This window comes from Pteropus medius, unplaced genomic scaffold (genome assembly GCF_902729225.1).
Source record: "Pteropus medius unplaced genomic scaffold, Ma_sr-lr_union100, whole genome shotgun sequence".
In the NCBI taxonomy this organism is placed as follows: domain Eukaryota; kingdom Metazoa; phylum Chordata; class Mammalia; order Chiroptera; family Pteropodidae; genus Pteropus; species Pteropus medius.
The window spans coordinates 11,352,814-11,368,324 of NW_024345601.1; the positions used below are offsets into that span (position 1 = coordinate 11,352,814).

The 15,511-nt window shown below is 37.7% G+C and overlaps 1 protein-coding gene and 1 non-coding gene across 18 annotated transcripts in view; one reads left to right on the forward strand and one right to left on the reverse strand.

The window, feature by feature from the left end:
• The window catches only part of PAK5 (p21 (RAC1) activated kinase 5), a 250,498-nt gene that overhangs the window by 114,100 nt on the left and 120,887 nt on the right, over positions 1-15,511 (forward strand). The window contains exon 4 of one of the 17 annotated variants that reach the window (XM_039874498.1): positions 8,964-9,067. The exons of the other annotated variants lie outside the window; for them this stretch is intronic. The gene's annotated coding sequence lies outside the window, so the exon portion shown is untranslated. The remainder of the gene's footprint in view (positions 1-8,963; positions 9,068-15,511) is intronic. 17 annotated transcript variants of the gene reach the window in all.
• Positions 9,279-9,350, reverse strand: LOC120612088 (small nucleolar RNA SNORD28). Its single transcript, XR_005655351.1, has one exon. It is a non-coding gene; the product is annotated as a small nucleolar RNA SNORD28 (small nucleolar RNA).

Sequence of the window (15,511 nt, forward strand, 5' to 3'; positions counted from 1 at the left end):
TAAAACTTAAAAGCCTAAAACTTAAAAGCCTAATAGATACCATATCAACTAAAGCTACACACATAGCAATGATTCTGTGTGTGTGTAACATGGAAACAACTCAGAATCTCAACAGAGCTACACTGTGACCCAGCAATAGCCCCCCTGTTTATATCCAAGAAAAATTAGTGCATAACAGATCTATTCATAACAGTAGAATGATAAATAAATCTCGGTTTACTTATTCAATGAAATACCGTGCAACAATAAAAAGAATGCACAATTGATACAACAACATGGGTGAATCGCACAAACGTTATGTTGAGCAAGAGAAACCTGTCACGACAAAATAGTACATATGTGTGATTCCATTTATATGGAATCCAAGAATAGGCAAAACTAATCTATGGTGAGAGAACTCAAAAACAAGTTTATGGTGATATAACTCTAGAGGGTACACAGGAGCCTTCCAGGGTGCTGGTAATGATCTGTCTCATGAGCCAGGAGGTGGATTTATAGATGTAAACAGTTGAGATTTGTGCATTCTATGTGCAATAAACAAGTAACTAAATGGACAGCAGTTGTTGGTACAGTGAGTTAATGTTCCACTTCTGCAGCTCAGGGATGACCTCTGAGTAATATGAAGGAGGTTTTCAAGGATCCCTGTTTGCCACAGGTGTGAGAGCACTGGGTTCTCAAAGTTCATTTTTTTCCCATTCCTCTCCGTGGCAAATATACGTGTATAGAGATGAAGGCATTCGGCTTCCCCATGTGGCATGATAGTCCAGTTTTTCCAAGTCTTCCAGATTCTGCCCATATAAAATAGAAGTTCTTTTAGCCATCATAGAAATTTAGAGTTTTCTATAAAACCTACCAAACTTGAAAGAGTGGCACTTTGGGGAGCATTACTGTGTGCACTGACTGGTCCCATACCTTTCCCTCCAGCATCCTAGTCACATTTAAAAAAAATAGAGGAACCCTTCTCCCTTTACTCACAAATTTAACATTTCTTTAAAGTTCCTTAAGGAATAGACCTAGGGGAGGAAAATAAACACCTAAGTCTGTTTCTCTGCTACTAAAAATTTGTGTTACCATACAGATCGTTTCTCATGCCTCAGGGTAAGTGCGGTCCCCACAGGAAGCAATTGGGAACAACCTAAAAGAGCTCCCAGCCTATTTTATTTGGCATTTGTTCTTTAGGGCAGAAAGTAAGCCAAGGAGAGAGTGTCTGCTGTGGAAACCAAAGGAATAACTGAAGAAGTAGAAGCAAATGCTGAGCCCTTAGGCCTGAAAAGGCTTCTGATGATACACTCAAGATCGTATATTCCAAACATATGTGTAGGTAGTTGCTTATTGCAGCTTATTGCTTATATGATATGAAATTTAAGAGCCTGAGACCTGGTTGAAGTATAGGGAATGCAGAGAAGGGTGTCGTGTCGTCACAGCCCATGGCTGACGCTCTTGCCTGCCTTCCTGAAGGCTTTGTTCCTAACTGAAAGCTTCAGTTAGGTCTATACACAATACTCAAAACATAAAACCACTTAGAATCTCTATAAAGCACTTACCTTGGTTATCTGTAACATAAGATAGGAAAAACTGGAAAATGGTCTTTGTGTCAACTTCCAATTATTTTTATGGAATTTTTTTTTTTTTTTGAAGGCAAGTTAAATCTGGTGACAGTAAACTTCATGGGGTATTTGGCTTTTTATTCCACGAAATTTTCATTTGGCAAAACCAAATGTATTTGACTTGGGAGTCAGGTAACTTTGGTCATTTTTAGCTGCAACCCTTCCAGGCTACAATGTCTTCTTGAGCTCACTTCTTAACTTCTGAAAGCACTGAGTGAAGCAAAGTGAAAATACCTAGTCTGCCTATTCCATAAGTTTGATATGAAAGAAAATGAAAAGCACCCTGAGAAAGTGGAAAGTGTGAGGTGCATGGAAAGTATGATCATTATTATCCCTGTGGCTTAGAAAGCATATCAGATGACATGTCTGCAAACATTCCTTGGATGAAGTTCTCTTTCATTTTTGCAACTCGTGTTTTCACTTTTATTGGAAAGAGAAAATGAGTGATTTTACGTGTGGAAGGATAACTAAAGAACATGTATCTTAATGGAGAAAAAAGAGATGTACAGTTTATAATATAAAATATTGATTTTTATTCTAGCTTTTCTTTCTGGCTAGTCAAATGGCATTCACTCCATGGAGTTGGTTTTTTTTCCCCTCCTAAAACAGGAATACCAATATCTACCACCTTGACATATTTAAGATGAGGGTTGTAAACATCCAAAGAAATTACGTGTGAAAAGACTTTAAAAGTACAAAGTAAGATAGCATGCAGGTGAGAGTTTAGACCACTTTTTTTCCTTCTCTTCTCAGAAAGATTTTTAAGCAATACGTTTAGGGTTCTGAAAAGATTGATCAAACTATCTATCCCACTTGCCATACCATCTGATTTATTTTCTTCTTTTATAAGTCCAAATAAATATAGTAAGTAGCAAAGACATTGCACGTGTCAGTTCATCACAGTGGTCAAACAGGTCTCACATCATGGGCTGTTGCCAAGAACTTGGAGATCCTTTATGGCCAATGTTTTATTATATCAGTGTTGGCCATAACTTGGAAAAACATGTAATTTTTTAAATCAAAACCGGTTTGAGAGTGAAACAGAGAGCTGTTAATATTTATGCTAGGATAACAGTAGTAAAGTAGGACTATTCTGGGCCAAATAATATTGTTTAAAAGTTTCTCTTTCAAGTTAAGTCATAATTATGTCCAGAATTTTTCTAAGCACTAAGCTAAGTGTGGGGAAGATTTTAAAAAACAGTCAAACTAAGTGTTTACCATGGTTCTAGTCTTCAAAAAGCCAGAGTCTATATGGCAAGAAAAAGCTTATGAATTGCAGTGATGCAAAAAGAGTAAATGAAAAGCATCATGTTGGCAAGTGTTGGATTGAGTGGGGTAGAAGTTAGGAGGCTTAGACATGACTATGGAGACTCATATGACCTTGAGTTTCTGGGGAGTCTTTCTGGGTGGAGAAGACTTTCACTGGATGGAGAAGACTGGTGAGATCTCAGTAGATTTGGAGAAAGTAGGTGGGAGGCATTCCAGGCAACTAGAACAGCTTGGATAAACAAAAATAGATGGGTTTCCATGGCTATGTGTAGAAAGCAGAGAGAAGAAGGCTGTAAAGGAATTTTTAAAAAGATAAGATTTATCCTTTCAAGATCCATCCATGTTGTCGCAGATGGCAGCAATCCATATTTTCATATGGCTGAGTAATATTCCATTGTATATATGTACCACATCTTCTGATCTTTAGATAATCAGAGATAATAAGAGAGATAAGGCATACAGAAAAAATGAGCATCATATGATTTAACTCATATGCGGGATATAAAACTAAAAGCAACAAACAACAAGACAAACAAAAATTCATAGACACAGACAACAATTAAAGTGTTTACTTGAGGGAAAGGGGGTGGGAGGAGATAGATAAGGATAAAGGGGATCAAATATATGGTGACGGAAGGAGATTAGACTTTGGATGGTGAACACACAACACAATATACATAGGATGTATTATTGAATCGTGTACTTAAAACCTATATAATTTTATTAACCAATGTCACCCCAATAAATTTAATTTAAAAAATACAGTTAATAAATACAGTTAAAAACTAAGACAAATTTATTCTTTCAACAAATATTTATTGAGCACCTATAATATGATGGGCAATGTTCTAAATACTAGGGATCCAGCAGCAAAGCAGACAAAATCCTTACCCTTACGGGTTTACATTCTAATATATTTTAAGACCTTTCCTTAAAATCTGCATCTCCACCATATGAACTTTTAGGTGGCATGTCTTTTGGAGAGAAGGAGAATGCTACTTGAAACAAAGACAGAATGATTCAGCTCATTTTGTGTTAAAATAATAAGGGAACCCCATCAATTGACTTAACTGATCTTCCTGAACCAAAATCTGAGAAACAAAGAGGGATTAATCAAGCCTCCATTCGTTCATTCGACAAATATTTAAGAACCTACTAGGTGTCTGGTACTGTGTTATGAGCTGGGGATAGCACAGTGACAAACATGGGGAAAACTCCCTCCCTCCGAGGAGACATTAATCTAATAAAATCGGATCTCCCAAGATTATATACCCAAGCTAAAGGAATGAATATTTTAAAAAAGTAAAAGTTCTTCAAGCACTTCTTTATATATTCATTTTATTTATACAGAGCTAATAAGGGGAAAGCAGTTATTTACTTTTCTCTATAATACAATTTTCTTGCTCTGATTATTTCTGTGTGGGCCCAAGTTTTGCTTCTGCAAATTTAATAGATGCCTCTGGTAGTTGAGAATCATCAGTAAACAAAAAAATCTTTCTCCTTTCACAGAGAGTAATAGACTATTGTCATGCCATGAGAGGTCTCATTTGGAATATGTGAGATGGTAACCTGACTATGAGGTACACCCTCCCCCCACCTTACTGCTTCTGACAAGACAGTACGTTTATAACATTGTACTACAGACTTCATATCACTGTATGAGACAGAAATAACCTTGTTATTCCCAGAGTTCTGGAACACACATCAGAATCACAGAAACACTGATTGTTAGACCTACCCCCAGAGATGCTGATTCAGAAAGTCTGCAGTGGGGTCAAGAATTTGCATTTTTTAACAACCCTAGGTGATGCCTATGTGAAAAGTCCAGAAGCTACGTATTGAGAACCACTGTGTTATTCTTTAAACATATGGCTGTAATAGGAGCATACAATTGGTTCATCTGTAGATATGTAAATTACAATATTTATGAAGGAGGCCACTGTATTCATGTGACTGTCTGTGGCTGGGTTGCCCAGTATGGTAGCTACTAGCTACATGTGGCTACTGAGCTCCTGAAATGTGGCTAGTGCCATATATCCAAATGAAAGTACTTTGGATCTTTTACATTAAATAAAATATTATTAAAATTAATGTCACCTGATTTTTTATTTTTTTATTTTTAATGTGGCTACTAGGACATTTAAATTAATGTAGTTGGCTCACATATTTTTACTGGACAACACTGGTCTATGAAGTTTTTCTAAATATGTATTAAAAAGCCGAGGGTTGAGGGTTTTTGCTTTGTTTTATTTTAGAATTTGGATTTTTTTTTTTAAGAATTTAAGAATGTTTAAGAGTTACCAGAAGAAAGTAGGTATTTTGCATTCTTTGTAAATAAGTAGTATATTTTTCAACAGTACCCTTTTTATTCAGTTTATTTTCAATAAGGGTTAACAAGATAATATTTATTCACTAAAAGATTCCTTCAATAGAAGCTTGACCATCTTTACATCTTAATAGATATAGCTTTTGGCTCAGTTTTGCTTGCATTTTGTTTACTTTCTTGGAGTTGCTAAGGTATGCTCTTCTTTAGAAGCAAAAGCTATAAAGGCCACTGAACTTCCTCTTTTTTTAACCTATTTGGACCTCATTCGCAAGAACCATAAATCTGTTGCAGGTAGATTGTATATCAAAGCTTTGGAGAGTATATTCATGACCTTGGTGGAAGCAAAGACTTTAAAAACAGGACACAGAAATAATAGATATAATGAAAATATATACAAGTTGGACTAATTAAAATTAAGTACATGTTCATCAAAAGCATTTTTAAGAGTGTGAAAGAAAATTATAAAGTGCAAGAAAGTATTTCAATATATACATCCATGTATTCAAGAAAGGATTTTCATCCAGAATTTATAAAGAACCCCATCAAATGAATAAGAAAAAAGGAGATAATCTAATGGTAAAATTGGCAAGAGACTTGAACAGCTATTTTACAAAAGAGAATATCCAAATGGCCAATGCATGTGAAAGATGCTCAGATTCATTAATCATTAGGAAAATGCAAATAAAGCCACAATGAGATGCCACTACGCACCCACCAGAATGGCTATAATGAAAAAGATTGACAATAGCAAGTATGAATGATGATGTGAGCAATCATCAGTCCCAAATGGGAATGTAAATTATATAACTACTTTGGAAAGTAGACTGGAACTATCTACTAAAGTCAAATATACACATACCCTTGACCCAGCAATTTCACTGCTAGATATGTGTATACCCAACAGTAATGCATCATTACGTGTGTTCACCAAAAGACAAGCACTAGGGCAGGATTATATCTGATAGCCCCAAACTGGAAACAACCCAAATGTCCGTCAACATTAGAATGAGCTTATAAATTGTGGTATAATCATACAGTGGAACACTAGAAAGCAGTGAGGAAGAAGGTGGCTTACAACAACATGAATAAATTTCACAGACGCAATGTTGCATCAAAGACACTTGACCTGAAAGAATACAGCCTGTGTGATTCTTCTATACATATGAAGTTCAAAATCAAGCAGAACCAATCTCTGATGGAAGATGTCAGGATAATGATTTATCTTTGGTGGAGTTGATGACTAAGGCATAGCTTGAAGGAGGCTTTGGGCACTTTTTTCCTTGATCTGTACTGTGGCTTCAGGAATGTGTTCCCTTTGTGAAAATTCATTAAGCTGTACCCTCTGGGCACTTACGTTGTACTTCAATAAAACATTTAACAAAAGATAGAAGAAGAAACAAAGTCAAACCCCTGTTACCCCTCCAAAATTAACTTCCCTCTTTAAAATGCGTGCACTCTGTTTCTCTTCCTCTCCCCCAACTCTCCCCCGCCCCCCCGCACACAGCTGTATCCCAGAACTTAAAACAGTAGCTTGTAGTTGACTCATTGAAAGTGTTTAATGAGATTTTTGAAACGATCAGTTCATTTTATTTTAAACTCCTCATTAAAGATATATCATTGCAAATAAAAAATATAACAACTGAATTACAGAACCTTAAAGTTTAAGTAGTGCATTCTATATTCAATTAGATATCATGTAGCTAATAGATCTTATATGATTCAACCTGCCCTAAAAAAACAAACAAAAAAAAACTAAAAAAATGAAGGTCCTTGATGGCAGGCGTGTTCTGTACATCTTGGGATCCGAAAAATCTATGATATTCCAAAGATGTATGACAATCATAAATTTATACAAGTCATCTAGTTATTTGCATTAGATTGAAATGATAAATTGTATAGAGGCATTACTTTAGAAAATATAATTTGTTCAACACAGCTCATTCAAAAGCCTGCATGAGTGTCCTGATGTATTCTTCATTAGGAAGTTGATGTTAATGCATATTTTATAAAGTACTAATGAACTAAAAATTATATGACTCAGAACTCATTTGTTCAGATGTACTTTTTGGTTTTAGTATATAAGCATATTATTGCAGTCATATGATTGTAGTAACATTATATCTATGCATGACTACTTTGAAATGCTACATTACTGACAAATTTCTACTAATTTAATGTGTTATATGGCTCTGAGTTAGAAATGACTGTAATTAACTGTTCCTTGGCTTTATTAAGATTACACATTGGTGTGTGCATGTGAGAGAGAGGAAGGGAGGGAGAGAGGGAGGAGGAGGAAGAGGGAGAGGTAGGAGAAAGATGGAAATGGATAGGTAAAGGAGAGATTGACAGGATGGAGTAGGGAGAAAGAGGGAAAGAAACTACTGTAGTTAAACTCTCGTTTCTACATTGACTTCCTCATTTCAGTGATTTAACAGAGTCAAATTTATTTCTCCTTGCCGTGCTGTGTTTCAGAACAGCATCGCTTTTCATAGCGTTAAGGTCTTATCTCACACTTAGATTATCAAGAATAATTATTTACAAAGAAAGAGGCTTTTATCCCTTTTCTGAAAAAAGAGTATCAATTACCTTCACAATCAATCAATTACATCCTTTTATTGTAAAGGACTTAGTTTTCATTTGTGAGACCAGATGTTAATTCACTCAAATTGCATGGTTCAGGGAATAAGGTAGAAATATACTATGATATTGATCCCTGATTTACTGGTAAAGGGGGAACTAGCATTGTTCCTGTTAATAAACTTATAAGACAGACTTTTTGTTTTGTGAGTTTGTGTGTTGGTGGGGAGAAGGGGAGGGCAATTCCTTTTTTTTTTTTAAATGAAGAGCTTGTCTATCCGGTTCACACAGCTGCTAAACTGTATTGATCTATGTAAATTTCACACTCTTTCCAAGATAATATCCAGCCACCCAGTTTTAAAGCTTCATCATTACAGCACCTAAATGTTTTAGAATGTCATAATTACACATTTTCAAAGTTTCAATATATATTTAACAACTGTGTAAAAAAGCATCATGAGTGCATAAGAACTAGGTTTATATTAATTTTCAATGTCATTTATTTCTCCCCCCTAAAATAAATAAATGAAGTTGAATCAGCTACTTCAAAAAATTGCCGAGTAGGAATTTCTTTAGTATCAAATACTTAATTTAAATGATATTATATGGAAGTGTATACATGGAATAAAACAGAGCCTAACTACCAATTGAAATAAAATTATGATTGACCCTTACTAGGTTCCACAGATAAATCCTTACATATACAGTGCCAAAAATGGATCCTTAACACCCCTGACTCATGTTCTGGGAGGGTACGTGCATTTTAGTATGGAAGACGTTATTGAAACAAGTGATTTAAGAAGGGGAAGGCAACAATGATCTTTAACCTCCTAGTTGCTTTCACACAATGAATATGGCTTTAATATTTTTTCTTTTTTCTTTTTATATATTTTTATTTTTCAATTACAGTTGACATTAGTATTATTTTATATTAGTTTCAGGTGTACAGCCTAGTGGTCAGGCATTTATATAATTTACAAAGTGATCCCTGGTACGTCTAGTATTCACCTGGCACCATACATAGTTATTACAATATTATTATTAACAAAAAAAACTTATTTAGAAAGACTGAAATGATTGTATGCTAATTTGAACAGCTGGATTTTACAATAAATGATGAAAACTCCTTGTTTAATGTGTTGCAAGAGTTGGATTCCATTATATATGCTCTGTTCTTTCTTTAGACCTCCAACTGGAGTTGAGCAGAAATGTGGCTTACAGTTTTCCTCAAATTATTCTTGGGCTCCTGAGAAGGAGCTGGACCTTTGAGTGGACAAGCAGATTACTGGTAACAGGACCTTTTGGCTCTGGAGGCTTTTCAGCAGTACACAGGAGCAAGCTGTTCCACTTCCATCTCTTTCTGCGAGTTTGACCCTGGGCAGATCAGTGGGAGCCATTAAGATAGATGAATATATCATCATCAGGTTAACCTGCAAATGAGGAGCAAATGATTATTTAAAAATATTAGGAGGAAATAAGGTTTCTTTAATAATGAAAACTGCCATCAGACTAACATGCTGTTAACTGTCATACCTCACAGAGCATCAGCATAACAATTCAGATCTCCTGACTACAGTATGATTGACTGTATTCCCTAGGCTGTACTTTACATCCCTATGACTATTTTGTAACTACCAATTTGTACTTCTTAATCCCTTTACCTTTTTCATGCAGCACCCCCAGCCTTTCTCCCATCTGGCAACCATTAGTTTGTTCTCTGTATCTATGTCTGTTTCTGTTTTGTTTGTTTATTTCATTCTTCAGATTCCACATATAAACGAAATCACATGGTGTTTGTCTCTGTCTGACTTATTTCACTCAGCACAATACCTTCCAGGTCCATCCATGATGTCACAAATGGTAAGATTTCATTCATTTTTTATGGCCAAGTAATGTTCCATTGTATATATGTACCACTTCTTCTTTATCCAATCATCTATTGGTGGGCATTTAGGTTTCTTCCATAGCTTGGCTATTGTAAATAATGCTGTAATGAACATAGGGGTACATGTATCTTTTTGAATTAGTGTTTCGGATTTCTTCGGATAAATATCCAGAAGTGGAATTGCTGGGTCATGAGGTAGTTCTTGTTTTAATTTTTTTGAGAAACCTCAAAACTGTTTTCATACTGGCTGCACCAATTTGCAGTCCCATCAACAGTGCATGAGGGTTCCCTTTTCTCCATTTTCCCTCCAACACATGTTGTTTGTGATTTATTGATGATAGCCATTCTGACAGATGTGAAGCGATAGCTCACTGTGGTTTTGATTTGCATTTGTCTGGTGATTAGTGACTTTGAGCATCTTTTCATATGTCTATTGGCCTTTTTATGTTCTCTTTGATGAAATTTCTATCCAAGTCCTCTGCTTATTTTTTAATTGAATTGTTTTGTGTGTGTGTGTGTGTGTGTTAAGTTGTATGAGTTCTTTATAAATTTTGGATATTAACCCTTTATCAGATGTGTCATTGGTGAGTACCTTCTCCCATTCAGTAGGTTGTCTTTTTATTTTGTTGATGGTTTCCTTTGCTACGCAAAACTTTTTAGTTTTATATAGTCCCATTTGTTTCCCTTGCCTGAGGAGATATATCAGAAGAAAAAAAAACATAGAACAATATCAGAGCGTTTATTGCCTGTTTTCTTTCAGGAGTTTTATGGTTCCAGGTCTTACATTTAAGTCTTTAATCCCTTTTGAGTTTATTCTTATATACAGTATAGAGGTCTATTTTTTTTTTTTTTGCATGTATCTGTCCAGTTTCCCAACATCATTTATTGAATAGACTGCCTTTACCCTATTGTATATTCTTGCCTCCTCTGTCATAGATTAAATGGCCACATAGGCATGGGTTTACTTCTGGGCTCTCTGTTCTGTTCTATGATCTATGTGTCTGATTTTATGACAGTATCATGCTGTTTGATTACTATAGCCTTGTATAGTTTGGTATCAGGTAGCATGTTACCTCCAACTTTGTTCTCCTTTCTCAAGATTGCTGTAACTATTAGGGGTCTTCTGTGGCTTAATTTGTGAATCTTCATTATTAAAATTAGATGATCCTTATAACTGAGAGTGACCAGAAATCTATGGTGTCCTCACAAATTTTCTTCCAGAGCAAGGGAAGGAGATCCATGTAAAAGAGCCTATTTGGAATGGTTGTAGAAAAATAAGGTGATTTCCCATTTAAACCCTAGCAGATGCAAGCCATTCAATCAACATGTTACTGATTGGATGGCTGGTTGAGAAAATGATCATAAAAGAATTCTACCTATGGGCATCTGTATGTAAAGTTCCCTTGTAGGCTCTTACTGCCTACAGGCCAGTTTGGCAGGCACATAACCATAGAAATGGCCTAGAAGTCAGATATGTTCTAGTAATCTCTGCACATGACTATAAATATGCACATATATGTGTTTACACAGGAATTCTCCGAAATATCCAAGAGAGATTTGGCTGTTAAACTGTTCTTCCAGCATACTTCAAACCCCAAATTAACAATCATGGGATATAAGGAATCAAAAAGTCACTTAGAATCTGAAGAATTTATCTAGTCCAAGTTACCAAAGATAGCTTTCTCCAAGACAATTTACAGGATGTCCCTCGTTCATCTCAAGTTTCATTGCTGGGTTCCAAATCATGAAATGCTCGAAGCTTGAAGCATGAAGTCTGGGGGAAAGAGTAATCGTTGGTTTGGTGAAGTTACAAGGGAGGTGAGGGAACCCAAGAGAGTTAGACTGCTGGATATAGACACGAAGGAAGGAGAGGGCTAAAGAAGAAGAAACAATTAAGAGTCTGTTGGAAATCAATTGAGTGTCCATCTGTTATTGACCGTCATTGTAACTCTGATTACCGGTAATTGGTATTTGGCTGAGTAGATAATTAGGCTGGCCACAGAATGAAAGGAAGCAAAGGACTGGTGAATTTATCCTGCATCCTGGTTTTCTCCTCTTTCTGAAGCAGAGTTTGAGGACTTGGGAGGTGGCAGGCAGAACCTCCCACAGCTTCTGGAGAGGGGAAGGTATTTACAGAGCAATGACACCACCTGACTCAGAAAACAAATGAAGCAGTACCTGAGAAGAGAAATATTCATCTACAGACCTTAATTATAAGAAGCAAAGGCAGTAAGAGCTCATGGCTCTTTGGGAACAGTTTGAAATATCGCTTCTGTGCAAATGAAGTCATTAGTCTGAGGGAGCTATTTTCTGACGATTCAGGATGCACATCTACAATGATGAGACCACTGAGCCCAGGTTGTACCTGCACCTCCAGTGCTGGAACTCATCTCCACTGACACAGCTGAACTTAATACCCAGTCGAGACTCTCATCCCTTGGTAATCATCACTTCGTAGGACTGACTAGAAAAATGATTAGTTAAAATTTAGATAGTTCTTGTTTTTTGCCAAGTAAATTTATTTTCACATGATAACACATTTACAACAACCCTGGGTGTGTGTGTGTTGTTGTTGATGAGGAAACCGAGGCAAGGAAATCCAAGGTTGAAATGTTTAAGTGCCTCTGTCTGTCCGTATGTCCGTATGTCCGTATGTCCATCTCTTCATCTCTCCATCTCTCCCTTTCTCCCTCTCTTTCTCTCTCCCTCTCTCCCTCTCTCCCTCCCTCTCTTCCTCCCTCCCTTCCTCCCTCCCTGAGTAGCCCCTGGATGATGAGAGTCGCATAAAATAATGTTTTCAGTTTGCATGGAGGAAAGCAGAATTCACAATGACTTGATAAAGTTGGAAGTGTCAGAATAAAATTCAGTGAAGAAAAGCACATGAGTAGGGAGGAGAAAAAGTTTATAAGTAGATAGAAAATGATAGACTACAAGTAAAAGTTTATAAGTAGATAGAAAATGATAGACTACAGGTAAAAGAGTCATTCGATAATGTCCAGTAGGGATGGTGTGACTGAAGCTTCCCTAAAGTGAGAATCTCGGCAATATGTCTAAAAGGAAAAATACATAGACGTCCTGTCTGCAGTGGCTGGTCTATGAGCACCACCCATATACGCTGAGCCTTTCCATTTGCTTCCAGCTGCAGTTTGTGCAGCTCTGGGGCTAAAGCCTCTCTCTTCCATCCTGAGCAAGGCAGTACAGCCTGGGACAAGATAGGCTGGCAGTTCTGGTGAGTTCACACCCCAGGAGCAGCTCTTCACCCACTGATCTCTCTGAAAGGGCAGCTCCTTCACTCCCTAAGTGAGATAATTCTGAGGCACATGTTTTATGCCTTTTCTCAGAGTTCCCCAGCAGGATTGAGCCTCTGTCACACACTATTCTAACTGGCTACTTCAGCCTTAATTAGTTGTCTTCCCCTCAGTGTGTCACTCCCCTACTTCCCTAACAGTTGTCCCTGTACTTCCCAGATAAACTCCTTGCACCCAATCCTTGCCTTTGGGTCTGCTTCAGGGGCAACATCCAACTTCAAGAATGCATCAGTCAGGGTATAGGTGAAAAAGTGAATCCACCTCAATGGCTCAAATGAAGACACGTCCATGCAAGGGATGCTTAAGGGTTAAGGAAGCAAATAAAAGATGGGGAGGCCTGCAGGGGCTAGAAACAGCATGCAGCCTTTCCTGTCTCTAGGTCCAAGGGGACACGGGTACTAGTGTTTTTCCAAGTGCTGTGATTGTGGAGGAATAATACTACTCCTTTCAGAGACAAAGTGCCCAACAGAACAGGAGAAGGAAAGAAATACCCCAACTTGTGTCTCCTCCTGCCTTCACATCAGCTGCCAGCACCTCCTCCCATGGTCACACCCTTCCAGATACCAGTCACCAAAGGAGTCTGGGCCAAGTGGTCCACATGGGTCAACCTCTGAGGGCAAAGAAGGGCAGATATTGGATTTGGCAGAGCACACAGAGAATAAGTAGCCCACATGGTATTCCTGCTTATCCCATTAAGGTCTTGGCTTGGTGATACCACATCAGATTCTAGATTCTATTACTGAAGAACTTGGAGAGCCTTTCTTAGCCACTATAGAGGTGATTTAAAAGTTAAGGCATTAAGGCCTATTAAGGAAAAATCAAGCCTCAAATAGCTCAAAGAAAAGAAACCTGAAGGATCGATCGATTAATATTGTCCATTGCACGTAGCAACACTTTTCTAATCAAGGAGATGGGTTCTAGCATAATAGATTTTTTCATCAGAAACTTCAAGGGCAGGGGTGGAAATAATGCAGGCAGAATGGAGCTACACTTCAGAACATAGAAAATGCAATTGACAGATGAAATGTTCAGTAAATAAGTAGCAGAATTAACAGCTGACATTTATTGAGCATCTGGCTATGTGCTAGACACTATGCTGTGAGCACTGTAAGTATTACCTCTTGAAAACAGCCAATTACATAGATATTGTCCCCTTTTAGTTAGTTTGCTAGGGCAGCTGTAACAAAGTACTGCAAATTGGCTGGCTTAAGCAGCAGAAATTTATTGACTTACAGTTCTAGAGGCTAGAATTGTCTGAGATCAAGGTGTCAGCCGGGTTAATTCCTTCCGAGAGCTGGGAGGGAAAATGCTATCCCATGCCTCTCTCCGAGCTTCTGATGGTTTGCTGGCAGTCGTTGGCACTCCTTGGCTTGTAGGTCTCTGTCTTCATCTTTGCTTGGTGTTTTCCCTGTCTGTGTGTTTGCATCCAAATTTCCCCCTCCTAGAAGGACACCAGTCATATTGGATAAGGACCCACTCTACTGACCTCATTTTAACTGATTACACTGGTGACAGCCTTATTTCCAAGTAATGCCATATTCAGAGGTGCTGGGTCTTAGGACTTCAACATATAAATTTGGGGAGAGGAATGCAATTGAACCTATAATGTCATTGTTAGATGAGAAAACTGAGTCAGTAAGAACTTCAGTAACATAAAGTTTACACAACTAAAAAATTCTTAAAAGTTATCCAGTGTGTTTTAAAGCAGTATTTGTCTTCTGACAAATACATGAGGCCAGTGTTATAGAAAGGCAAGGACAGGGTTGGATTAAGATTAGAGACCTTGGAGACCAAGCTGTACCCAAGGAGGAAGGAGATTAGATAAAGGGCTGGAAAGAGTATGTGTGTCTGTAGACCCTGAGAGGTCGGGGCTGACAGGGGGGTCCTAGGAGAAGGAAGTTAGGTAGATCCTCTGTATAGCAGCTCTTCTAAGAGAGAGGGACTCCTGCCATGGCAGGCACGCTCCCCACCCCACTCCAAAGATCCTCAAATTGCCATCAGGTCTGCCTTGCTTTTAGACATGAGAAAATCGTCTACCTTTTTACTGGAGAATAGGAGAACTCCATACTTTAAGAGCCTTCCAAATACTAATACCTGATTGAAGAAGCAATTGACATGAATGAGTTTAATCAGTTCAGTCATTCTTTTTTTTATGCGGGTAGAGAACAGAAAGCAACAGAGGCCATTCAGGATGCAGTATGTACACCCCTGGGAGGAGAACAAAGGGCAGGGAAAAGAGAGTCAGTGTGTTCCTTTAGCAAACCTATGTGCCCAAATTATTCATGAAAAAGAAAACTGGAAAATTAGCAATAGCCTTCTTCCTGCATATTTCCAAGCTTTGAATGTTGACTGCTGCCCTTTCTTGAGGGCTTCCATACCTCTATGACTTTCCTATTGTCAGTGCCTTCTGATTTAGTCAGAGTAGGCAAATTGCTATAATAAACAGCTTCGAAACTCTCAGTGGCTTAACACAATGGGTGTTGGTTTATTCTTCATTTCCCGGTCCAACACAGGCACTCCGGTCAAACGGCCTTCTACA